Below are 27,266 nucleotides of genomic sequence, written 5' to 3'. Positions count from 1 at the left end.
GTACTCACAGTGCATGGTATGTCTGGGGAGTGGCAAGAAGTCCCAGGGGCAGGAGTGCAGGGTCAGGGGTGGTGAGATAGAGTCAGGCTAAGAAGGCACTGGGCCCTATCACAGATCTCAGGAGCAGGGCCTTTGAGCACATGAGATTGAGGAGACTCACCGGCTGTATCTGTGGCCTGAGCGGGGTGTCCTCTGACAGGGACTCCGGGCTGGTCCCTGACACCTCCTCCCTGCCTAGATCTTTAGCCCCTGGCCTGACTTTTGTCTGACTACCCTTCCCTCCTTCCCAGGAGCCCTGGCCCATTCTGGGCCTCCCCAGGGGAGCCCAGGGCCCTGTGTCCCCAGGAGCACCTCCCCACAAGAAGGGAAAGAATCCCCATTTGTGGAGTGACCAGAGAGCCAGGTGCTCTCCTCGGAGCACCCTACGCAGGACTGTTTAACTGCAGTCAGCAGACAAGATAGACGTCACAACCTGTCCCTTCCACAGATGAAGACATGAAGGCTCCAGGCAGCTGAACCCCCTGCTCAAGACAACACCGCAGTTGGTGATGGAGTCGGACTTGAAATCCAAGGTTTGTCTCAACTCTGTGTTGGTGGACTTTTATACGGCCTAACTCCCTTTTGCCACCCAAAAAAACTTTTTAAAGAATGGAACCCCATACCCTGTGGACTCCCTTCAGCAATCAGGGCAAATGACAGGCCTGGGTGCTCTCTAACTCTGCCTCGCTGTCTGGGCAGGTGCTGGGCTGGTGCTGCCAGGCTGGGGAGCTTCCACTCTGCAGGGGCTCCAGCCAGGGGAGGGAGCAGGCCTGTCTCTCTGCCTGGGGCCCGGTGGGGGTGGGCCTGGGGAAGCTTCCGAGGATGCCTCCAAGCATGGGGCTGGTCCTCTGTGGGGCTTCTGGTGGGGATCTGGGCTCCTTCCTCATGGCTGGTCGCAGGGCAGGAGCCAGGGTGCAGAGAGGAGCAGGGTGCACCACCATGGGGTTGGGTCTTGCCTGCCAAGCGTGGCAGCTTCTGAATTGCTCAAACCACTCCTGACTCTCAAGTCCTGACTCCAAGGACTCCCTGTGTGCCTGGGCTTCATGCCTCTTGGAGCTGGAGCTGCTCCAGGGCCCACCCTGCCCTACGCCAGCCCCTCCGGGTGAAGAGAGATTCGCAGGGTACAAGGCACTGACACCTGACGGGAGCTTTCCCCAGGGGTGATCAGAAGACAAAAGGGGGGGCGCCTGGGTGGCTCAGTCGTTAAGCGTCTGCCTTCGGCTCAGGTCACAATCCCAGGGTCCTGGGATCGAGCCCCGCATCAGGCTCCCTGCTCCGTGGGAAGCCTGCTTCTGCCTCTCCCACTCCCCCTGCTTGTGTTCCCTCTCACGCTGTGTCTCTCTCTGTCAAATAAATAAAATCTTAAAAAAAAAAAAAGAAGACAAAAGGGGGCACCCTGAATGCAAATTCCATATCCTTCAAAACATCCCTGACAGAGCACCTACTGTGTGCCCAGCACCTACTATGTGCCCAGCACCCACAGTCTAGGGAAAAATAATGATAACAGCTAACACAGACACAGCCCTTCCTGAGCACTGTACAGAAGTCACTGGTCTACTTCCCATGGCAACATGCAGTAGGTCCTAATACCATCCCCATCTTATAGATGGGGAAACTGAGTCTCAGAGAGGTGAAGGGACCTGCCCCATCTCCCAGCCGGGATCTGAACCCAGCACTTTAGCTCTGGAGTCTGCATTAACCACCACACTACCCGACTCTCCATGTCTCTCATTATTTTTTTTAAAAAAATGCTCTGTAAAATGGGACAGCCACTTTGGAAAAGTCTAGCAGTTCCTCAAAATGTTAGAGAAAGACAGAGTTACCCTAGAACCCAGTGACTCCACTCCTAGGTACATACTCAGGAGGAATGAAACAGAAGTCCGCACAAAAACCTGTACATGAACGTTCACAGTGGGATTATTCGTGATTGCAAAAAAAAAAAAAATGATTGTGGTGGGAAAAAAGGTAAATGTCCATCAACGGATGAGTGGATAAACAAAACCTATCCATACAATGGCTATTACTCGGCCAAAAGAACAGTGAGGCATGGACACCTGCCCCAACCTGCATGAGCCCTGCAATCATGATACAGCGTGAGAGAATCCAGTCACTAAAGGCCACACGGTGTCTGATCCCATGACACGAAATGTCCAGAGCAGGCGAATCCATAGGGACAGAAACCACACCAATGGCTGCCAGGGGTGTGGGAAGGGAGTGACAGCAAAGGGGTACGGGTTTCTTTTCAGAGTGACAAAAATGTTCTAAAATTTTCTGAGGGTTGCATAAGTCTGGGAAGATATGAAATATCATTGAATTGTACATTTTAAATGGGTGAGTTGTATGCCATATAAATTATATCCCAGGCAAGTTGCTAAAAAATCACCACGCTAGGCAAAAGCAGAGGAGTATAAGCCCAGGGCACTTGGGGAGACAGAATAGGGGGAGTCCCATCTGCCTGTGGGAGGGGCAGGCTGGGCAGCCCTGGTCACCACACGGTGGCATTCTGCCGGCTTGCCACTTCTCCAAGCCAGGCCTGTCCCCAGCTTCCTGTGTCAGACACAGGACTTAGGGGCCAGCACAGCATGGGCCATTCGGTAGGAGAGAGGACTCGGGCTGCCTCACCTGGGGCAAGTGCATCCTCAAACACCCCCTTCAAACTCTGCCTCCGCAGCTCCAGAGTCCCCAGTTCCAGAAGCCTTTCCTGGCCTCAGAGACAGAAGGAACCATTCACTTGCAAGCCCCAAGCCCCACACAGATGTGGATCAGAGGGCTCTGCCAACGAGGGGCTCAGCCACGGTCCCCAGGCAGCCACAACCCCTGGGATCTGTGGCCAACTCTGATTGCTTGTGTCAGGCAAGGGATGTTCATTTAATGAGCACCTACTAAGTGCCAGGTGCCGTGTGAGGTGCTCTACTCTGGTTTTCTCATTTGCTCTCTTTCCTCTGGTCAGTCTCCAAATCTAGGCCATCTCTGCAAGATGCTTTAGTGGTTGAAGAAAACCTGGCCCTGACCTCAGATGTCCCCTTGAGGCAGGAGTGGAGCGTGGGACGGGCTGGCCCTGGGGCAACCCGTCATGTAAGAGCTGTCCCTCCTGCTGAGATGCCCTCTCCTCTCATCCTCACCTGCTCGGTTCCATTTTCATAAGCTTATTCACGGTAAAGCACTGGGGAGTGAGCGCGCGGTGTTTCCCAAGAGTATTTGGAACGTGAAGGAGGCTCAGCTCCGCTAGAGGGAAGAGGGGAGGCAAGGCTCTCCTTCCAAGCCCCTCGAAGCACAACTCGGATTTATGTTTACCTCTGACACACAGCACAGCTCAGGCATACAGAAGGTGCTTAATACATGTTGGTTAAATGATGGCCCAACCTCAGGCCGTGCCTCCCGTCTGGGAACCCACCTCCTAGAAAGCTGCTGGCTGAGAACAGACCAACAAACCCCCTTTCTTCGGGAAGACGGAGCCCAGAGGGGAGGCGTGAATCCTGAACCCCACCAGCTACGTGCGGGAACTGCACCGAACCCCACTTGCGCTAGAGGAGGGTCTGACCGTGAGAAGCACGGCAGGACTGCGGGGAGATCCCTGGCATACCATGTCAGGCTGCGGCGCACGGTAGGGAAGGACGGAACTCGGAGCATGTGCCTGGGTTTCCTTGCCGTCCTCCCCCCTCCTCTGGCCTCCGAGGAAGACACCAACCAAAGGACAGAAGCTGGCCAGACACCCAGCCCACGGGGCCTCGCGCCTCTCTTCAGCGTCCAGCCGGATCTCCCACCTCCGGGCACCGCGTTCTTGTTAGCCCTGCCCCACGGTCACCTGGGGTCCCAGGGCACTGACCAGAGCCCGGGGCAATGAGAACTGTTTCTGCAGACGGCCCGTAAATCAATCAGGGGAAGCAATTTCCAAGTTGTCATTCCTCACTGGTACATTCGTTGTGATGGGGACAGGGCAAGTGAAAAGGCGGGAGGGAAATTCAAACTGAATCTCCCCCCTTTGGCCTTAATAGATTCAGCTTCTCCAAAGGGAGCCAAAGCAAAATCTCTTTACCTTCCCCAGGCAACCTTCGCGCTAAGGAGTCTAAAGACGACACCCGGGGCGCTTGGGTGGCTCAATTAGGTTACGTGTCTGCCATAAGCTCAGGTCATGATCCCAGGGTCCTGGGATCGAGCCCTGCATCGGGCTCCTTGCTCAGCGGAGAGCCAGCTTTTCTCTCTCCCTCTGCTGCTCCCCCTGCTTGTGCTCACCCTCTGTCAAATAAATAAATAAAATCTTAAAAAAAAAAAAAAAAAAAGACGATACCCAGATCATCCCATGCAGAGCTGGGAACTTGACAGGCCTTGCTCTGTATCGCGAAGGCCGCAAGTGACTTAGAGCTGGCCATTAGAGGAGGCTTGCAAACTAAAAAAAAAAAAAAAAAAAAAAAAATGTCAGCAGCCTGTTAGCTGCTCACAAAGAAGCACACAGCAGTCCCAGCCGTGAAATGCAAGGTTGCCCCTCAGTGAGTATAATCAAGGTCAGGGTGCGGCTGGGTCCTCACTGTTTAAGCGAAACCTGCTTTAGGTGACAGCTGTAGGGCAGTGGGATCCCAGCCCCCGCCCACCCTCCTGATCCCCTTTGTTATAAGATGGATCAGGGACTTAACCAGACCCCCGCGGTGTGCGGACGGAGTCTGGCTTCGGTTCACTGGGGTATCTTGGAGGGTGCAGAGGCTGCTCAGTGCCTGACCTTGGATCTCCTGCATGTGGACAGCTCCCCACTGTCACAGGGGCATCTGGGTTCACTTGTCTGTCTCCCCTGAACTGTGAGCTCCTCGAGAGCAAGCACATCTTAGCTCTGGCCTGGCACTTGGTAGAAGCTCAAAAAAGGCTTCAATAAAATGCATGGGAGCGTTGGCTGATCTACCCCAGAGCTCAGATGTGGCCATCAAGACCCCTGCCTGACTGAGGTCAAAACACCAGCCCAGAGAACGCAGTGGAAGGCCCAGTGTGCCCAGAACTGTCTGCTGACGAAGTCCCGAATTTCTGCTCGCCAGTGGAGTCTGCCATGACCCCATGCTCAGCTGCAGTGTCTGGGGCCAGTCCTTCTTCCCTGAGCCCTCAAATCCCTGCACATCCCCCACCCAGAGCCGTCCGGCAGATCAGCTACAAAACCACTGGTCGTGGGGCCGGACACCCGAGTCTTGGCTCTGCCGCAACCAGATTGCCGTGTGACTTTGGGCAATAACTTCCTTTACTGGGGCTCAGTTTCCTCACAGGTTAAGTGAAAAGGCTGACCTCCTGAGTCCTTCCAAGTCTGTGAGAGCCTGTTCTCTACAAGCCCACACAACAGGGATTGCCTGATTCCTCAGCGATCCCTTTAGGCTCTACCTTTAAGACATGCCTGGAAACCACCTCCCTCACCACGTCCACCGCCGCCAGGCTGGCCCAGCATCCACCACCTCAGGCCCTGACAACGGTCTCCCCGTTGGTCTCTCCGCTTCCTCCCTCCACCCCACCCAGTCCATTCTCAGCACCCTAGCCAGAAACCCTCCTTCTAAAGCTCAGTGGGATCCTGGCTCTCCTATGCTCGAACTCCTCGGTACCACCACATCCTGCTCGGGGTCAGAGTCAAAGTCTCAATAAGACTCGCATGGCCCCGCGGGATGTGGGCTTTCATTACTTCTCCAACCCCTTTCTTGTGCTACCTGTCCCCTCCCTCCTTCCCTCCAGTTTCTAGGACATCCTGGACAAGCTCCTGCCACAGGGCCTTTGCACAGGCTGTCGCCCGCCTGGATGCTCCTCCTCGAGATAAGCTCCTGGCTCTCTCCTTCACGTCCTTCAGGCCTTTGCTTAACTGTCCCAACTTGAGAGGCCTTCTTATTTATTTATTTAGCATTAATCCCCATCTGACAGTCTTTGTTTATTGTGTGTCTTCCCACACTAGAGTGTATGCCCAGGAGGGCCAAGATTTTATATGTTGTATCATTCCTTTATACCCAGCTCCCAGAATAGTGGGTACTGGCTAAATACTGAATGAATACATTGACTACAATATATTGAATGGATACATTTTGATCATCTGCAGGTTGGACCATGCTGCTAAAGCGAACAGTCTGGGGCCATACAACCTCCAGCTTGATTGAATGGCATCATCTCAGGAGTCCTTCTGAGAATCCCAAGCTCTGGACACTGTCTCCAGGAATCAAAGTGATTTCTCTAGGCAGGTTTGCAGCTCAGGACATGTGTGGAGGAACAAAGCAAGGAAATGACCCAGAGAACACTGACTGGACCTGGTCCCAGGAAGTCTGAGGGTCAGTTCATAAGCAAATGCTTCCAGGTGCCTCCTTGTAGGGCAAGATGAGGTTACAAACATGGCCTCGGTGAGGGCACTGGACACCGTCCATGGGGAAGTACAAGAGACTCCAGCAGTGGGCTCGTCCTCAGAACAGAGGGAAGGCCGAGATGGGGAAACGGGGAGCAGGATGCAGCCGGAAGGGGGGCTGCCAGTGCCGAGGGCCTGTGGGCAGAGCTCCAGGGGAGCCCCAGCCGGGACAGGGTGGGTGAGACGGAGCCATTGGCCTCACGCGGCCTCAAGGAGGCGGAGGCGGCTTCTCGCCCTGGCCCTGCCGATCCCGGAGTGCGTGAGCGGAGCACACTCAAGCCCGGCTCTCTGAGAGCCCTGGTATCCTGTGCGAACCTCAACAGGTGACAGGGAGCAGGGACCAGAAACAAAGCTGGAGGAATGCACTGTTCCAGCTGGCTGAGAATAAAGTACACTCTCAGGAAGTGCAGCACCTAAGTCAACAGGCAAAGCCCGGGACTGGGCACGGAGAGGCCCCTGAGATGCGGCAGAACAGAGAGGCGGGACAGCCAGGGGCCGGCAGGGCATTCTGCACGCAGGCAGGGGTGGGGTGGCCGGCCCAGGTCCTGGGCAGCGTGGGCTGTGTTTCAAGGCGCCGCACGAGAAAAAGAAACATGGCTGCGGGAAGTCGTGGGGGCACAGGTGGGGGACTCAGATCCCGCCCAGCTCTCTCCCAGACACGGCAGGGGAACAGCAAAGGAAGGCAGGAAGCGGGCAGCATCTCTGCTGTAGGACACGACGCAGTGTCTGGGAGTCCTGCCTCCTGACCGTGAGCTCCCGCCCCTCCGTGCTCATGGGTGCAGCCTCCCACTCCGGCTAAGCCATCCAACATGCCAATCATCGCAGGCCGGAACCCCGAGCCGCTAACTCTCCCGTCTGCAGCTGGGGTGCCTGCAGGCAGGGTTAAGCTTCTGCAGGTGAAGGAGAGAAGCCCCCGCCCTGCCATGGGCCTCCAGCCTGGGCCGAGGGGAGGCTGGGAGGTCAGCCTGCGCGGCGGGGACGGAAGTGTGTCAGTGCTGCTGTGGGCTGAGGTCCTGTCGGAGGCATCGGCTCTCTTCCTCCGCAGGAGGAGATAGTGACCTTGCTGAGACCTCACAGAGACAATGGCAGGAAGCACTCCTCCCTGCGAGAGCTGGGGGAGTCAGGGAGGAAGTGATGACCCAGAGCCGGGGCCTGCGGACCCTCCCCACAGAGGGGGCCGTCAAATGCTAGAAGCTCTGAGCCCCGGCTCAGAATGGCAAACATCTTCACCTTCCACCCGGGTTGGGTGGGTGCCTGAGGGCAGATGCTCTCCCCGGCGGGGACCCCCTCTTTCAGGCAGACCCTCTCTGCAGACGGCCCTGCGTCCAGGCCGAGCAGATGCAGAACACAGCCAGACTGAGCTGAGGCACTCCAGCTGACCCCTGCCCTGCGCCCACCCCACCCCCACCTCCTGGAAGGAAGGGCTCCTGTTCCTTTGGAGCAAGGAGCTCCTCTAAAAATAGATCCTGCTCCTTAAGCCCTTTCGGAGATGAGGAAGAGACTTCACATTCTCAGCCGCGGGGAAGGCCTGCCTCTCCCCAACCCTCCCAACGCATGCCAGCCGGGGCCCAGTGGTCCGGAGGCCTGTCATGGCCACAAACTCCCACGGGGAGCTCAGAGGCGTGTAGGGGCAACCATGATCTTCCCCTCTGCCAATGCAGAGGTGAGACTGTGGGGCGAGTTTCTGGCAACACCAGGGTATAATGTCACGCGGGCGGGACTCCTGCCTCTTCTGTTCCCAGCTTTGTGCCTGGAACCCCAACATGGCACCTGGTCTATCCTGGGGACACAGTAAATGTTCGCGGGATAAATGAGTAAAGCAGAGGAATTCCTGAGCACACTTGGGGCTAAGTGGGGGCCCCCAGATAAGATGGACACAAGGCCACCATCTCTAAAACCCCGTAACTGGGGGATGCAGTTGTTCGGAAGGAAAACAACTGCCTTCCGGTGGAAAAGGAAACAGGAAGCAAAGTTGCTGTTGTCAGAGCTCAGGCCTCCAGGACAGAGGAGTGCTCACCAGGGCCCCAAGGCCAGGGCGACCTCCTGCGCCCTGCGGTCCCCAGCCAGCCCTCCGCCACACCCACCCCAGCACTGAGGCTCTGAGACTCTCGGAGAGTGAATTAAAACAAGACAACAAAACAAAAATACAACAGAGCACTCTCTCTTCTTAGCACTTGGAGGCCTTTTTACAGCAACTGAAAAGAATGAGCAATTACAGAGAAAACAGCCCGTGGTGCCAACATGGAAACACAGGAGTGAGGGGGGCACTCGGCGGAGGCCTCGTCTGCTGTGCCCTATTCCCCAGGAGGCCCAGGGGCGGAAAGGGGCTTACCTGGAGCCCCAAGCAAGGAAGGGCAGAGCCTGGGCCTCATCCTTTGGGGAAGCCAGGGCCATATTTGGAAAACCATACCATGTGCTCCAGGGTCTAGACTTGGGGTCCAATCCCAAGCCCACCCCTGACTAGCTGTGTGACCTTGGGCCAGACACTTGCCACCTCTGAGCCTCAGCTTCCTTGTGTAAAATGGGATCCTAATGGATCCGTGTGCTTACAGAGTCAGTGTGTTCACACTGTGTCCAGGGAGGAGCACCAGTGTCACCCCCCGGCCTCTTCACCCCGAACATCCATCCTCCTTGTCCCCAAAGTTCAGACTGGCTGATGAGCGTCCAGGGAGAGGGGTGTGTTGGAGTTTAGAACAAGAGAAGGCAACACCACTTTCCCTGCTCTACCCACCAAAGGCCTCAGCATGACAAGAAGGGTACGGGGCGAGGCCTGTGTCAGAGACTTGGGGACAGGAAATGGGATGAGATGGACAAGAAGCCCAGGGGGACCCAGGGCAGGAGAGAAAGGCTAAGCACTGGGATCCCGCCTAGGCCACCGCTAACTCTGCGGAGGACCTCAGACATGCCATGCCCCCCCCCACCCCCGCCCAGCCACTCAGTTTCTCATCCAGGGAAATGCTTACATGAAAACACACGCACGTTTTGGTCCGTGTCACTGACTACGGCTTGTGGGAAATGCGGCAAGGCAGCGCCCAAGCCCCTGCCCACTGCCAAGGCTTAGGAACTCTGAAACTCCTGTCCTGCCCTGTTTACTGAGAGTGGGGATCCCAGGCTGGGCCAACGGCTCCAAGAGAAGCGAAGAGAGGTCCCTCAGGGCATACTGTACAGCAGAGACTCACAAGGGCCATCCAAACGGGTTGTATCGTATCTGGGATCTTAAAGAACCACGGAAAGAACATCAGTCCTACCTACTTAGTGAAGAGCAATCGATATTTGCAAGAAGGAGGATCGATTAATACAATCTACCCCATTAATCAGATAAAGTCAGATGTTTAAGGAAGAGGAAACAGCAAGAGAGCCCCTGCACCCCCAAACTCCAAAGCTAGTGGGCGGTCCTTACCAGTGGGTCCGTGTGAGAAGGCTCCCTCGATGTCCTGCCACAGGAGGAGGGACGACTCGCTAGGCACACAGAAGGGTGTTGGGGACCAGGACACACGTGTCAGCATCCTGCAGGGAGAAGCCAGTGGGGAAGAAGGTGAGACACCAGCTGCTCTGGTCACTCAGGGCAACCCAGCTGGGAAATCGACAGGGCCCGGCCTCATCCTGAGCAACGCCAGAGACAGGAAACCTAGCTATGCCGAGGGGAGAGGACAGGGGGTGCTGGGCTGAAGGAGTCTGCACTCGACAAACGGACCCGTCCAGGATGCGGTCCCAGAGGCTGATGCACTCGACACTGCCCAGGGCTCCCTGTGCTTCAGAAGAGAACCAGGACCCACACCACCAGCACACAGGAGCTTTCTCAGCACTGAAGCCCAGCTCGGCCTCAACCCTGAGATTTTTCACCTATCAACCTCTGGGACTGCAGGACCCCAGGCTGCAGAGGGAAGGCAAACAGAAGAGAAGTAGGGAACGGCAGCCTAGAGCTCTTGGCCACCAGCCGGGAGCATCCTGGTGCCCGGGGCGGGGTCAGGAGCAGCGTCACGGGGTGATGCAGACAACTCTCTCCTTCCCATCAAGTCCCTGCAGTTGGGCGGTGTGTAACTGGAGACCCACCTCCGCCAGATATCCAGAGGCCAGAGATGAACACGCACAACATGATGGAAAAGGTGGAGAAATGGATTTCTGGGGAGTCCTGGGTGCAATCAGCCTCCAAGACATCAGAAAATTCACAAGCACCACTAAAGCCGCCACCCAACCCGGGGCTCCCACCATGGCCCACACTTGCAACTCAACACATGCTTGTTTGTCTGACGCACTTGCCAGACCTCATACGGGGCCCAGGTAGGGGGCAGCGGCCAGGGAGGCTTTCCCCTGACTGTGACCAGAAGGCAGCCCCCCCACCAACCCGCCGCAACTGCAGGCTGTAGAAGTCATGGTTCTTTAGGAACCAATCCTCAGCTCCAGAGAGACCCCCGCCAAGAGCTGAGGCCAGGCCCCAGCGGCTCCAGGGACACCAGCCTAGGCCTGCAGGGTCTGGACAGAGGCACAGGCAAAGTGAGGGGCATTCCTGGAGGCTCGGGAGAGCAGAAGTGATCAAGTGCCAAATGAGGGCACAGGCAATAAGAGTTCAGAGGAGGGAGAGAATCTAACTGGGGATGGCACAGCAGTGGGAGGTGTGGCTGCGAGCAGGGGAGACCAGCTTTTCACACGCCCACCCTCTGCAGTGCAGGCCCACACTCCCGGAGGAGCCACGGCCAATTCTGCAAAGTGCTCTTCAGGCCGGGCCTGCAGGAGTTGAGGCTCCGTCTTGGCCGTGCGCCTGCCCCTTCTGTCCACAGCCACACTCCCATATACACGCTTGGACCCGCAACGCACAAAATGTCTCAGGGGTCCCAGGTCCCCCGCCCCCGGCTGGGCATGCAGGGGAGGGGGAGAAGGGGGGAGCTCCAGCTTCTCTCCTCTACGTTCCACCGAATTCCACAGCTCACTGCATGCACACACGCCCTGGCTCCCTGTGGTTTCTCCGTTCTGTTTCTTCGCTTCCACCACAAAACCTCTAAACCCAGTGTGAGGTCAGTGTAAGTCTCCACTGCCCCCATCTCCACAACCCCCCCCCCCCCCCGGCTTTTCAGAGGTAAGGAAACCTGCGGGGAGGGAAGGGCCTTTGCCATGGTAACACACCAGTCAGTGGCAAGCCGGATTCTGAAGGCCGGCCCCCCTCCACTCCACCAGGACGCCTCTGGTGGGTGAGAAGGTCAACTGTGACTCAACCCGGCAGAATGAGATCTGCGGGGGCTGCGAGAGAAAAACGCGCACTCCTTACAGAGAGGTGCACCGTGGGGAAATCATTTTTCTGACAAAAAAAGCATTTAAAGTCCAAAAAGTGAATGCAGGATCTGCTTAAGGAGTGAGTCGGCGCCTCGGGGAACCTCTAGGGGAGGTGGGAGGGGAGGGGGGCACAAATCATCACTGGAATGAAATCGGAAGATATTGCCAGGTTTCCTCCATGACCCCTCACAAGAAAGGTAAAAAGTCCACCAGCCCATCCCTTAGGGAAGATGAGAAACCACAATAAAACACAAGCCGTTGCTGAGAACTGTTGCATGCACCTTCCATGCACACCTGTCGTTGTTGTGGTCTGGCGGGGGGGGGGGGGTACGGAAACCAAATAAGACGTGGTGGTGTATTTGTTGCTGATGATCAGGAACAGAAAGAAAACATGTTACGCCTTTAAGTTTTTCTCCCCAGTTTTATTGAGATATAATTGACAATCCAGTGATGTATTTAAAGTGAATGAGACAGGATGTTTGACACACCAGGGAGGGTTCCCACCATAGAGTTAATTAACATCCATCACCTCATAGAGCTACGTCTTTTTGGGAGGGGGGAGGGGGAGAACACTTAAGTTCTATCCTCTTAGTGAATTTCAATTATACAATACAGTATCATCAACCATACTCATCCTGTTACACGTTAGGTCCTCTCCTTGACATTTCAAAAGCTAAATCTTCATTACGCCTCCTGAATGATTTGGAAAATGGCCGGGGGAGGGGGTGTGTGTGGGAAAAAATAAATGAATAAAACCCACCTTTTGGAGGAGTCAGAAGGGCTTCCCTGAAAATTTCTCGGATCCCTCACTGATTTCAGTTAGTGGACACGAATTAGTAAGTGAATCTGTTTCTCTATACAACTTCTATTAATAGGATATCGGTCTCTTCTCATCCCCACTAAATAAATGTCAAACAAACACTTAAAGAATACTGGTTTGATGGGGTGCCAAGCTACTAGCTTGCCCAGACGTCTGTATGTCTCGGGCATAAGTTCCAAACGAGTGGGTGGTGTAACTGAAGTTAAACACCGTGGTTTCCATCCCCCGTTGACATGGAGACCGGGAGGCAGAGGAGCGTGCACAGACGGACAGATGCGGAGGGTGGGGGGTACCACGGCCCACCACGTGGGCTGCTGGCCCAGGCCGGGCCGCCACAGCCTTTCCTTCCTTCCTGACGCACGGCTCCTCGTTATTGAGATACAGTCTGCAGGCCATACATTCACCCTTTTAAAGTGTACAATTCGGCGCATTTAGCGCATTCCCAAAGCTGCACGGCCAGCCGCGCTCTCTAGTTCCAGAACACTTCTTTCAACCCCGAAGAGAGACCCATACCTTTTACCACGCACTCTCGGTCCCCGCTCGCCAGACCCTGGACAACGCCAACCTGCTTCTGTCTCTATAGATTTGCCTGTTCTGGGCGTTCCATACAAATGGGCATGTAACACGTGGCCTTCTGTGCGTCTGAGCATCGTGTTTTCCAGGGTCATCCGTGCTGTAGCAGGGGTCAGCGCTTCCTTCCTTCTTATGGCCGGGTCATAGTCTACTGGAAGAACATCCCATGTTCTGTTTATCCATCCACTGGAGTTGCTTCCACTGTGGGGCTATTGTGAACAGAGACCTTCAAAGTTGAGAGCCCTCAAGTGAGGAAGGAAGCATTAACAGGGCCATCAGAAAGCTGTTAGGAGCAATTTTCCTCCCAGGGGCAAAAGGCAAAGCAGAGGCCGAGGAAGAAACCCAGGCCTGGGAAGGCAGACCAGGGAAGAGAAACTGAACAATACCTCCTTGGGCGTGCAAAAGTTCACGGGGGAGAAAACCAGCGCGTGCGCGCACACGCATACACACTCACAACAAAAAGGAGAAATTCTTAGCCTGCAGCAGTTGGTAGCATTATGTAAAATTCCAAGCCCACAAAAATATCATTTGGATGATAAAAAGTTAAATTTAGCTAAGTACAGAGTGACTAATACTATGAGGGACAGGCGGCACCCCCAGTTGCCTGGAGCTGATACAGCTGGCTTCTAGAAACTTTTGACAAGTAACCAGGGCCTGGTGCGGCACAGAATAACAGATTATATAATAGGGGGCACAGCCACTAGCGATACAGAATAGACCGTGAGCGCGGCAGCCTCTGGGAGGGAGGGGACAGCCCTGCTCTGGCTTGAGCTTCTCCAGCAGAATCTCGCCTCCGGAAGCCCGGGCCGCAGGCATCTGGGCATCCAGAGGCATCCGAGAGGGGAGCCAGGCCTTGGAGGGTGTGTGCGAGCGGGCCCACCGGCCTCTCTGCAGAGATCTTTTCCCAGAGTGGTTGTGGCAGGTGGTTACCGTGGCGGACCCAATGAGCCGCGGCCTCGCGCAGTCCCGGCCCTCTGAATCTAGTCTGGCCCCAAGCCCCGTTCTAACCGACAGAACGGGCTGGAAGTAGCCCTGGGCCAGGTTCGGGCCCCAGCCTTGAGGAAGGCCTGGCCAAGAACTGAGGGCAGAGAGACTCAAACAGATATTTGCACACCTCTGTTCAGAGCAGCAACCGTTCACGAAAGGAAAAGGTGGACAGCACTCAAGTGTCCATCCACGGATGAATGGATAAACAAAACGTGGTCCGTCCACACAGTGGAGTATTGCTCAGTCTTAAAAAGGAAGACCATTGGGGCGCCTGGGTGGCTCAGTCGGTTAAGCAACTGCCTTCGGCTCAGGTCATGATCCTGGAGTCCCCGGATCGAGTCCCACATTGGGCTCCCTGCTCGGCAGGGAGCCTGCTTCTCCCTCTGACCCTCCCCCTTCTCATGTGCTCTCTGTCTCTCTCATTCTCTCTGTCTCAAATAAATAAATAAAATCTTTAAAAAAAAAAAAAAAAGGAAGACCATTGTGGATGAGCCCGGAGGACACAAGCCAGTCACAAGTGAACAAATACCACATGGTTCCACCCACCTGAGGTACCCCGAGGAGTCTCGTTCACAGGGACAGAAAGTAGAAGGGTAGGCGCCAGGGGCTGGGGAGGGAGGGAGAGTTGTTGTGCAATAGGGACAGAGCCTCAGCCTTGCAAGATGACAGAGTTCTGGAGGTGGGAGGGTGGTGAAGGCCGCACAACAGAGGGAATACACCTAATGCCACTGAAATGGACACTTGGAAATGGCTAACATGGTAAGTTTTATATTGTGTGTATTTTACTACAATAAAAAATTAGATTGAAAAAAGGAGGCGGAGGAGGAGGCCTGCGTGCTTCTGTGTTTGTGTGCTGGGGGGAAGCAGCCACCATGGAGGAAGCCCAACTCTTGGGAGATCCCCGAGCTGTGAGAAGCCCAAGCCAGCCCCGGGAAGAGGGGATGAAGAGGGGAACCACCGTCCCAGCCAAGAGCTCCAGCTGATAGAGCCCAGTGCCAACCCCGACTTACAAGCCATGGGAGTGGGGCCATCTTGGAAATGGATCTTCCGCCCCCAGGCAAGCTGTCCCAGCTGACACCAGCGGAGCAGAGATGAGCTGTCCCCACCAAGCCCTGCCCAAATTGCCATGGTGTGAGCAAATAAAATGGTTGATGTTTTAAGCCACTAAGTTGGAGAGCACTCTGTTGCAGCGATGGATGACTGACACAGCGGTCAGGATCTCCAATGGCTTTGGGGGAAATGTCTGTTCCTAATGTGAGACCGATGCAGGTCTTTCACGTGCTCACAGGTGAGTCACAAAGACAAGGCCTGAATAAGTCCCAGGAGGAGACCCTTTTCTACTCCCGAATCCCAACAGAACACGTGCTGAAATCCAACAGTTGCTGTGCAGGCCGGGGGTCTCTCCAACCATCCGTCGCAGCAGCCAGGCCTTCTGCTCACTGACTCGACCGTCCTGTCCAGGGCAGAGATGTGTACGCTAAGCAGGCAGATGCTCTCTGTTGGGGGGGGGCGGGGGGGCGGGCAGGGGATGACCCCAGGGATGGGGCTGAGACCAGAGTTCTCGCTGGGCTGGCTCTGGGTGGGTCAGTTCCCTCCTCTGGGATCCATTTCTCCATGTGTCCAGTGAGGAGGCTGACCTCTACGGGGCCTCTCCATTCAGCCCCAACATTCTGCAACCTTCTAGTTTCGGCAGAAGGGAGTGCGGGAATGTAATCCGGAACACTAAACACAGGCCAGATGACCGGTGCCAGGATTTACCAGGCGGGCACCCACACTCCTCCAGCTCTGCTTCCTGAGAACCCCACTCTCGTCTCTGTGCCCATCACAGACCGTTCCTTCCACAGTGCTTCCTGTGCCGGTCTGGCGCGGTCCAGTTTCCTCTTCGTGAGTGACATCCGTAGCCCCCAGACTCAAGGTGGGACTGGAGAGTAGTTCTGTGAGTAGGGGAATGTACACCCCTTCCAAGCCTGGCCCCTAAAATGCCCACGTGATCCTCAACGCCCTCTGTCTTCACTCACCAGCCAGCTGACTGCCCAGGTCCAGGGAAGGACCCCAAGGGAACCCCAGGGGGTGGCAGAAACACCACAGGAAAGAATGCTGGATCCCCGAGTCACTGCATGGAGGCCACCCCCAGAGCATCCAAGTCAACTGCAAAAGTGAGAACAAGCCTCTTTATTGGGATAAGCCACTGAGACTATAATAATCACCAACCCAGTTAGCAGTTCAGGGAGATCAGATATCGACCGGTTCTGCACCAAGCAAGCACACGCTAAGCCCACGATGAGAGCTTCTTAACGGATCCAAGCCCCACTCATACTACCTGCTTCCCAAAACCTTACAACCTAGGTTCGCATCCCCCAAACACTAGATGAATAAAGAAAGAAAGAAACCAAACAAGGAGAAAACCTAAGACTCCTGAGGACAATCTATAAGCAAATGAGTAAAAATTTTAGCTGTGTGCTTCCTGGTAGGCAAAGCAAAGAGGGAAATCTGCTGGGCCACAGAGCTCTTGCCAACAGTGAAAAACATCCTGGTTCATGCTGAGAAACAAACTTTTCCCTGCTAAGAGCTCTAAGGGAATGCTCCCTGGGGTCTCCATGTGAAGGACTCGGTGTTCGGGCAGGAGGCAGCAAGAGGCGGCCGAGCTTGCCCTGAAAGCTGTCCCCTCAGCTGGTGGCCCAACTGCTCTTGACTGTGGCGAGCTCCTGAGTAATTCCTCCTCCTTGTTAATGTCAACACGGCCGCACATGACGATGACGGAAAAGGGTTACATACCGTACCACTGAGGGGATGTTTAGACCATCTGGCTACTCGATGCAGAATCTATGGTCAGACACACGCCCATCCACAAAGGCTACGCCTTGGACTGATGGAGGCTGGGCTGGTGGAGGCCCGGCCCTGGCTCGCTCCCAACCACGGGGACCTGAGAGCGGGGTCTGCAGCCCGAGTCTCGGCCGGCCTGTGCCCCATTGGCCTCCGCCCCTGCGGGCCGAGAGCAGAGCCCTCAAACTCCCACCTTCTGCTCTGTCTGGGCTGAGCACCGATAATAACAGTCTCACGTCCATTTATCAAGGACCCCCTCGGGCCTCGAGTGCTCCTAACAAGACTTCACTCGGCAAGACGGCTCGAATCTGCAGCCACCTGGGGGATTTCTCCAGCGATCCCGTGGGGCTGCTGCGGATTCTCAGGCAAATCCGGTGCCGTTCGCTTGTGTCTGAAGCTGCTTCTACTGAAGCTTTGTCACGCTCGGGGGTGGGGGCAGGGACAAGGGTCCGGTATCGCGGCTCCAGGAGGATGGAGAATGGCAGCCTTCACCTTGCCCGTGTGAGAACCTCTTCCTTCTGTCCCATGTGACTCTGCTGAATTGTGATACCAAGCTGAATTTCTGGGTTGACATTAAATGTTTTCCTTTTTTAAGGAATTCGAGGTGTTGGGTGGGCTGTTTCATTAGTAAAAGCAAAAAAGTTCCATTCGGAGCCTGTTCAAAAGTAGCGATTTTCTTAATGGGAAGAGTACGCTCACCACCCACATGAGGAGCTATGTCAGCTCAGCAATCACAGTGGCCTCTGAATTCGGTAGGTCGTGTCACCTTCTTGACAAACGTGAGTCAAATGGAAACTCGTCACAGGTGCCTGGGTGGCCTCCCGTGGTGTCTTCAGGCTCTGACAAAGGCTTTCAGATGGGCGCACCATAGGGAAGGTAGGGCTGTTTCTGTCAACCGCGAACCCACAGCGTTCGGGGCTCTTTCACAACCAAAACACTCTAAGACGTAAAACGCCCCAGCCAGGGTGTTCAGGGACCGGGTAGCACACGGTTTGGGCTCTGGTGCCATGCGGCCACCTCGCCTCCTGGAATCGGAGTTTGAGCCATGCAGCACAGGGTGAGACAGTGTGGCTCGGAGTGATCACAAGCGGGTCGCCCAGTCCCAGGGTGGCCAGGACACGCTGGTCCACATCAGGGGGCTCTCCGTGGCCTTGGAACCAACCCGGGGTCCTGCTCTTTCCTGGGACACATGCTTCACTCTCTGCAAGTAGGGGGAGGACCAGAGACCCATGCATGGACAGAGGACCCTGAAAAAAGTCATAACCCACGGCCAGACACGGCACAAGGCCCTTTCTCCACCGAAGCAGCGGTGCCTGAGTGAGAGACAGCTCGTGTACACACCCTCTAAAAGCCGAGGCTCCACTGGTCACATGCCCAGCACCTCAAGGAGGCTGGTGACAGAGCAAAAGGCCAGGCGACAACTCTGGGACACTCTTCCGTGCTGGTCAGATCCCTGGAGCCCCAGCATCTACTCTGAGCCTCCGAGCAGTCTCAGACAGACGTCCGCTCTACTCCCCAGCTTCTAGGTGGGACAAGGCAAATGCTCTTTTTTGCAAACGTTATCTGAGCCACTGGGGACACAGGAATCTGGTGACAAAGATCACACCCAGTCACTGCTTGTGGAGGCTCACTCATAGGAGGCTCAGAAAACACCCAGCAGCGGGCCAGGGACAAGCTTCTTGTCTCATTTCCGAGACAGCACCTCAGGACGGGGGAGGCCAGCCTCAGGCCCTCGTGTCAGAAGCGGGATCTTTTCGGGGACCACGGAGCCCCTACAGGCCCAGACGAGCTCCTTCCCCAGGGAGGTCTCTGTCTCCTGCCCTCAACGTCTCCGGAGTGGCTCTCACACCCAGGTGGGTGGTCAGCACCAGGCACCACCAAACTCTTGCCAGTTCAAAGTGACATGAGAACATGCTTAACGGAGCAAGCTGTTCAAAAAGCTCCATATACATTCTCTTGGCATTCTTAGATTAGATCTTTCCTACTTTTTAGTGTCCTCTGCTCACAAGAGGATGGCTACAGGGAATGGCTGCTGTTCTGTGTATTCGGTTAATTACACAGGACACAAAATTTACCATCTTAAGCATTTGTACAAACATCACCACCATCCCTCTCCAGTATGTTCCATCCTCCCAAACAGAAATTCTGTACCCCTTAAAACATACTTCCCACTGTCCCTCCTCCAGCCCCTGGTAACGTCTGTGAGTCATATAGCTCTTTAAAGATAATGTCCTGGGGCACCTGGGTGGCTCAGTCGGTGAAGCATCTGCCTTTGGCTCAGGTCATGATCCCAGGGTCCTGGAATCAAGCCCCACATCGGGCTTCCTGCTCAGTGGGAGCCTGCTTCTCTCTCTCCCTCTGTTGCTTCCCCTGCTTGTGCTCTGTCTGTCTCTCTCTAATAAATAAAATCTTAAAAAAAACTATAATAATAATATTCTTACCTTAGCAAAATTATTTTGTAATTTTACAGGTCCCGTTGTAATTTTAAAGCATCTGGTGCTTCTCGGATTCTTGGTGATGGACAAGTTGACAGAGGAGGGGCAGCCCCCACCAGGAAGACACCATCCCAGGCACCACCCGCCAGGAGGAATTAAGGGCCCCCTCCCGTGCCGTGTGCAAGTGGGCCCCTAATGGGAGCCGGCGTCCTTAACCAGCTGTGCCAGGAACTCTGCTAGAGCTGCCCTTTGCGGGGGAAAGGCTCTCACACGGTTTTCTCCAGATTTTCATTTTACTTAAAAGCTCTTCCTTGCCTGGGGTTTTGAGGTTAAAAACCACTGCCTCGCACTCACACATTGTAAGTGGGAGTGTAAATTAGCACTACCTTTATGGAGAGCACTTTAGCAACAGCTACGGAAAATAAAAGGAAAACACCCCTCAACCTAGCAGTTCTACTTCTGGGAATTTAGTCCACAGATAGGAGAGGAAATGTGCATGAAAACCTCCAGACCAGGATGGAGACTCGCTGCGGCACTTTTTGCTTTCAGGCTTCTGCCATTACAATACAAAATGCTGTGAAACAGATTTAACTAATGATGATACATCCATCAACCGAACACGAAGCCCAGCATTAAAAAAGCCTGGGCAATCTAAGTGAACCAACATAGGGCCACCGCCAGGATTTACCAATTGTTAAGTCAAAATAGCAGGAGCACAACGGTAGGCAGCCATTTGTGAGGTTTTTTTTCCCTAAGTAATACATATTTATATATGCAGAGAATCTTCCTGAGAGAGTACACACATGCACAAAACTTAGCGATGGTAGTCGCCTCTGGGGAGAAAAATAGGGAAACCACGGACAAGAGTACAAACAAGTCAGCTTGGTACCAAGTGTAAGGTCTTTACGTAGCCAAACAATGGTTTTCATATCAACTATGGCCTTTATCCTCTATTTTATTTTATTTTATTTTAACTAATCGTTACACCCAACGTGGGGCTCGAACTCACAACCTTGAGACTGAGTCACCTGCTCCACCAACTAAGCCCACCAGGCACCCCATCCTCTATTTTATTATTTTATCATAACCGATGAGTCTCAAGCTCCATAAATCAAAGAACATATCTAATTTATTTTTAAAACCCAGCTAATGCCTGGCATAACATCATGTACAATTTTATGTGTGTGTTTTGTAATTTTTTTTAATAAATGAAAGAATAAGTAGATGATTAAGTGAATGGATAGTGAGAAAAGCATTTGAAAAATTATAAATGTTCTTTGAAGACTAGAAAGCTGTGAGTCTTGAGTTGTTAGGGAAGGAAGAATAGAGTGGAAACAGGCACTGGTTGATAATTGATTATCTCGGTAGAAAAAGCAGACTCATTAAAGGACGATACACACCACGGACAGTACGGGTAAGTTGCTGTTAGAAGTTTACTGGACAAGAAGGCACCCGGCTGGCTCAGTCGGAAGAGTGTATGACTCTTGACCCCAGGGTTGTGAGTTCAAGCCGACACTGGGTGTAGAGGTGACTTAAATAAATTAATTTTTTTTAAAGGCAAGTTTATTGAATGAGAGTTTTTAAAATTTAAATTTCAGTTAACTATATTTTTTAAAAAGCCAACATTTAATGTTTCTTTTGATACAGAAGAATGCAAAGAAAATAACGAGTGGTCCAAATGATTTTAAAATATTTTTTAAGACCCTATTCCAGGTCACCTTTTAATTGCATAACCATACATTCCTAAAGAATCAGAAAGTAGATCAAAAAGCCATCACTTTTCCAGTGAGGCAATAATACTTTTTTAAAAACTCCCCAGGGATTGGTGCGAACCCAGCTTGGAAACTCTTGCCCTATGAACGTCCACAACCCGTCTGACAGCGGCCAGCAACCCTGACCCTTTAGAAGTGGGCTGACCAGCAGAGCAAGGTCACCAGGCTGCCCGGAAAAAGCTATCACAAAGCCCAAGAACTTCAGTTACACTGGCCCCCGCCGGGGGTCGGGGGGGAGGGTCGTACCACGACCGTGGCTAAACCAAGGCAAAAAATTAACAGCAGCAAAACCGCACCGAGGAGAGAAAAGGAAAAGACAGAGGAAAAAGGGAAGGCTACCTGACAAGGAATTAGTGGGAGCCCGTGGGCTCAACCCGAGGGCCGTCTGGCAGCCACGCCCCATCCCATCCCTCTGAGCACAGCCCTGCTCCCACGGCCAAGCTCCATCTGCATCCTCGTGGGGCTGGCCTGCTGAGTGATTCAGAAATCCCTAAGAGATTGAATTATACCTAATGTCCACCGTTTACCAAAGAGAGGCAAGAAGTGCCTTCGAGAAAGAGCAGGAGCATTACCGGGCCATGGGAAGACCTCCTCGGCCCCGAAGCTCCTGAGGTGACCTCAGCCAAATGACCACATGTGGCCCCATCTGTGCTCTGGCTTCTACCAGGGCTTCTGATACCCGGACTCTCCTCACCAGCCACCCTGGGGACGCCCAGGCAGGACACGCGACAGGGTGACCAGGAGACCCTGAGGGCCCATCTTGGAGAACATACTGAGGTCCTCTTTCCACACGTTGTGTCCCCAGTCCGGGATTGGTGCTGAGCTTAAGACATTCTCAGAGATTCCCCAGAAGTGTGTGAGGATGGCATTGTGGGCCCTCTTATCACAGAGGAAATTCTGCTTCAGGGAGCTCAGCCTAAACCCCACAGACACAAAATGGGACCACCAGATTCGGGGTGCCGGGCTCCTGACTCCCTGGTCACACCTCCATAATCCCAACAGTGGACGGGAAGCTCAGCCCCACGAAACAGCCTCCACCTGACCCCGGGAGGGATCTGGAATGCTCTGCATTGCATCACTGTCCCTACATTTCCCAGGATTCTGGGCTTCAGGGAGGCAAAGCAGGTGCAGGAGCTGCCCAAGACCTCCTGGCTGTTACTCTTATTTCTAACCAGGAAAGGAGGCCACCGGCTTATGGACACCCAAGCCCAATGCCAAACATGCTTCTTCCCATCAATCTACCTGCCTGTGACCTCTGACACCTAGGAGAGTGATGGTGGCTGCGTACCTATTTTGGGGCTTGGCCACCACACTGTCTCACTACTTCTAATTACTTTTCAGTGTGTCTACTTCGAAAACCTAAGAGGAACACTGTATCCATTTCAAAACATTAATTCTGCAAGCTCCTTTCCAGGAGTTCTACACTTCCTTTTCCCAGCCCGCTGGCCTGGCTTCAATCTACAAAGATGTTTCATATTGATGGCAGGGGGTAAGCGTGTCTCAAAGGGATGCCTCTCCCAGCAGGAGTTTCTAGACACTGTTGTGACACAATCTGCAAAAGCATTCTGGGCCCCTCAAACATCCTTTGCAAGATGCTGCCACAGTGTTTCGTTATTAAGGGGTAAGTCGCTACCGATTGGAGACGTTCTTTGTCAACTGCAATCTTGTGTCCATCCTTCAATCTCGAGATTATTAAGAGTAATGGATTTGAACTTTATCAAATGCTTTTCTGGAATCTACTGAGAGTATCTAAGTGGGTTTTTCCCTCTTTTTGCTTCTCGTACATCTGCTCATAAATAATCATCTGCTTATGTTTTTGAGACTGGTCCACAACCCAGTATAATATGCATACACACACACACACACACAACTGCACACCATCTGAACAGCAGGCTGATATTTGTGATTTCATGGGTCACACACAGGGCACAGTGAGGACTAGAGCAATCATATACAAACCGGGTGAATCATAGAGGGCTTCCTACAGGAGGTGGCAGAGAAGACCGAGGAATATCTGGATTTGAGTCCTGCCTCATGTGGAGCCCAAAGGCATGCTTTCCTAGCCCACAATTTTCTCCAGAGTAAAACAGAAGTAATCATAGAGCAAAAGAGCCCTTCAGAGGCACCCAGCTCAGCCTCCTACAACTGCAGATGGAGACAGGTTCAAAGAGGAGAGCTGATTTGCCCAAGGCCACAGGCCACCCCTACAGTCTTTCTTGGCTCCAAGGGGAGGGGAGAGAAACAAAGAGAGCTTTGAGATCTTGGGCAGAAAGGAAGGGCAGAGGGTGTGTATGACTTTCCCTGTAATAAACGTTCTTGTCGCTACCTGGGAAGGGGCCTGAGTCAGGAGGCGGCCAGCGTGCTCGACTCAGGGTGTAGAGGGCAGCGGTCGGAGGGCCTGCCGGGGAGAAGGGGGTGACCCCGGAGCCTCCCTCTCACACACCCAGGTCAATAGGGATGTCCGTACCTTGTGTACCAACACACGTGAGCAGACACACAGGAATGGCTTTTCACAGTCATTCACTCACTCATTCATTCGACCAGTATGGAGACTACACTGGGCTGAAGGGTGTGCCCCCCAAAACTCATGCCCTTCTTGGAACCTCAAAATGTGACCTTATTTAGAAATAGGATCTTTACAGTTACCTTAGTTAAGGTGAGGTCACACTGGACTAGGGGGGCCCTGATCCAGTATGACTGGTGTCCTCACAAGAAGAGACCCAGACACACACACACACACAGAGGGAGGACAACCACACAGACACAGAGGTGGAGACAGGAGGCGTGTGTCTGCGAGTCAAGCTACACCAAGGACGGCCGGCCACCACGAGCAGCGAGGAGTGAGGCCTGGACCAGATTCTCCCTCAGAGCCCCCCGAAGGAACCAACACTGCCCGCATCCTGCGTGCGTACTTCTGACCTCCAGAACCATGAGAGAATACGTTTCTGTGTTTTAAAGCCCGCAGTGTGCGGTGCTTGGCTACACAGCCCCAGGAATCGAATACGAAGACAGAGAAGCAGCCCCGGGGGTTTGCCTACAGAGCAGGAGGCTCCATGAGGCACCCGGGGGGGGGGGCAGTTTGGTGCGGCCTGGAACCCCTCCAATCACGTCACGCCTTCCTCCCTGCCCCAGTCTGCACAGGCCTCACCCTCCCAGGCAGCCACACCTCTGCTGCACCTCCAGAACTCTTGGAAGCCTGTGACCTCTCCCTGGTAGAGACCCGGGATCCCGGCACCTCTGCAGGCCACAGCAAGGGTGAATCAAAGGCTTGCCAAGCGCTGAGAGGCACCAGGCACCATGCGAGGCACAAACACTCCCCTTGAAATCTCACGACCAGCCAAAGGCAGGTGAGCCAACAGAAGCTCGGTGAGAGCCGGTGACCCACTCGGTCCCCCCAGCAGGTCTGTGGCAGGGCCACACACCCGCGCTGTCTGCACGGGGCCTCGACCATGCGCAGTGTCCGTTCCTCTGCGCACCCCCGCCTGACTCCCCCGGGGGCTGCAGCTGCACCTGCCCTCGGCGGAGCCGGCTCCCACTCGCTTTGCAGCTGCGGACGCCAGGGACCCTGGGCAGATGGCATCTGCTCTTTGAAAAGGTATTTATCTTTCCACTCACTGAGAGCAAGCAGCGCCATAAAAGGACATGCCCGACGTCAGGGGCACAAGTGTTCCATAGAGACAGATGTCGTGCACACACAGGGACTGCTCTTGGCCGTTAACTGCCAGGAACACCCTCCTCAAAGAGCAGGAGGACCAGTGCACAGGCTTGCCACTGAGCTGGGGGGCCTTGGCGGGGTCTCTTCCGATGCCTGGGGGAAGCTCCCTAAAAGCAAAAGCGAGGTGGGATCCAGCCCAAGTCTCACCTGAGGTCCAAGACAAGCCTAATTGGTGGGGTTTTTTTCTACCATTTTAGTCATTTTTAAATGCACCATTCACAGGACATTCAGTGTTGTGCAACAACCACCACCACAATTTCCAGAACATTTTCATCATCCCAAACAGAAGCTCTATACCCACTAAACACTAACTCCTCCCCCCGGACCCCGGTCACCACCATTCTACCTTTGGTCTCTATGAATGTGCCCATTCTGGGCTCCGCATACAAGCAGAATCAAACAATACTGTTCTCTTGTGACTGGTTTCTCTCACTCACCTTAATGTTTTTGAGCTTCACCCACACCATAGCACATGTCAGAAACCCCCTCCTTTTTTTTTTTTTTTTAAAGATTTATTTACTTGAGAGAGAGAGAGAAAGCAGGGGGAGGGGCAGAGGGAGAGAGAATCTCAAGCAGGCTCCGGGCTGAGCATGGAGACTGACACAGGGCCGATCCCACGACCCTGAGATCACAACCTGAGCCGAAATCAAGAGTCAGACGCTCAACTGAGCCACCCGGGAGCCCTTCCCTCCTTTTTTATGGCTAAACGATATTCCCCCGGATGGACATCCACGTGGACGGTTGGGTTGTGCCCACCTTCTGCCTATGAACAGTGATGCTAGGAACGGGGTGCACAAACAGCTGTTCAGGTCCCTGTTTTCAGTGCTTTTGAGAGTGGAACCGCTGGGTCCCAGGCTGACTGTGTCTCACGGTTTCAGGAACCCCCGGACTGTTGCTGCAGCAGCTGCCCGTTTCACGCTCCCACCAGCGTGCACAAGGCTTCTCATCTCTCCACACCCTCATCAACACTCATCACTTCCAATTTTTGGAGAATAGCCAAGCCTGAGATTCGAAAAGGAGGATTTTTGAAAAGAGTGGCATCTGCCCACTTCACGCGCGCCATTGTGTGTGGAGCCGCAGAGAACGTGCTGGGTGCAGCGGAGTCAAGAAACACCAGTTCCAGCCCTGGTGCTTCCAGCTGGGCAGCTCGGGACAAATACCTCGGCCCCTCGGATCCTCAGCTATGTCTCCGAAGGAACGGAGCTAAGGGGCCGCGTGTCCCTTCCCGCCGGAGGCAAGGCGGCGTACTCGCCACAGGACCAGAAGAGTGAGTATTTTCATAAACTCTAGGGATGGCACATCGGTAGTGGGAGAGGGGTTGGTTTCAACTTCCCTCGACATGGCTTTTATGATAATGTATGGAAAGGACTAAATACTTTTCCTTCCAACCTCCTCCTTTTCTGCCTTTGACTGGAGAAGCCAAATGACGGGAAACAGGAGCAAGATGAAAGAGCAGGAAAAATTCTAGGTGATCTACGATAATTACTGGACACGCTCACACACACACACACACACACACACACTCATGGCACTCAAACCTCATTGTAGACTCATAGTTTGCCCCAATCGATTACGTCACCAGATCCAGAGCAGGATCATCCCAACCTGTCAGGAGAGGGAATGAAGGCCCAGGGAGAGGGAGCAACCTGTCCAAGGTCACACGGCACAGGGTCCATGGGGCCTTGGGTCTCCTGGTGCCGTCCAGCCCAAGCACGAGGTGGCTGTGGACACTGGCCTCCATGCAGGGCGGGGCCCAGAGCTCATCCTTCCTCATCATGAGCTGCAGCAGGAGCACCTGTCTGTCTGTCTCTCTCTTTCTCTTTCTCACACACACACAGATGGAGGTCTTGACCGAGAAGCCGAGGCTGCCTGGGGAACCAAGTTGCAGGAAGGAAACAAGACCCTCTCTCCTCGCTGGCAGAAGAAGCACAGAGGGCCCCAGTCTGGTATCTCCATAGTGACAGAATCACAGAGGCTGTGGGGCTAAAAATAAAACCTCTACGTCCCGAAACCCCCGTCTGTTCAGCTCCAGCTGCATGGGGGCTTGCCAAAGCTCAGTGCCACTCGGTGACCAACACCTAAGCAGCAAGGGAAGGCCCCTGAGCCCTGAAAACAGGGGACAGCACACCCGGGTCTCCGGTAACACAGAGCACCATCTGTGACACGCCCCTGAAGAGTCGGCAAAGACTGGCACCCACGGGGTCCCGGACACATGTCACCCACAGGCTCCGTGCAGGTGAGCGCCAGCAAGCAAGGAGCACCCTCTCCCCCAGGCACGAACGTTCCGGCACAAACAAGTACTCTCTTGACGGCAGCCTCAGGAGGCTCCACTTAAGCCTTGGAAGTAAGAAGTGTTTCTTCTCCAAGTGCACCACGGGACAAGTCTGTCCACTTAAAAAAAAAAGAGGGGCGCCTGGGTGGCTCAGTCGGTTAAGCGACTGCCTTCGGCTCAGGTCATGATCCTGGAGTCCCGGGATCGAGTCCC

At 54.2% G+C, this 27,266-nt stretch overlaps 1 protein-coding gene across 5 annotated transcripts in view; it reads right to left on the bottom strand.

The window, feature by feature from the left end:
• Window positions 1-27,266, bottom strand: part of PITPNM2 (phosphatidylinositol transfer protein membrane associated 2) — a 134,033-nt gene that overhangs the window by 93,214 nt on the left and 13,553 nt on the right. For 4 of the 5 annotated variants that reach the window (XM_035016885.1, XM_035016883.1, XM_035016886.1 and 1 more), the window contains exon 2: window positions 9,789-9,895. The gene's annotated coding sequence lies outside the window, so the exon portion shown is untranslated. Of the gene's footprint in view, window positions 1-9,788; window positions 10,737-27,266 lie in introns of those variants that run through there. The other variant, XM_035016884.1, reaches the window with a different exon arrangement.

This window comes from Mirounga leonina, unplaced genomic scaffold (assembly GCF_011800145.1).
Source record: "Mirounga leonina isolate KUSES-001 unplaced genomic scaffold, KU_Mleo_1.0 Mir_171, whole genome shotgun sequence".
Classification (NCBI taxonomy): domain Eukaryota; kingdom Metazoa; phylum Chordata; class Mammalia; order Carnivora; family Phocidae; genus Mirounga; species Mirounga leonina.
Note: the sequence above shows the minus strand (reverse complement) of the source record. Positions and strands in the feature narration are given on the sequence as shown.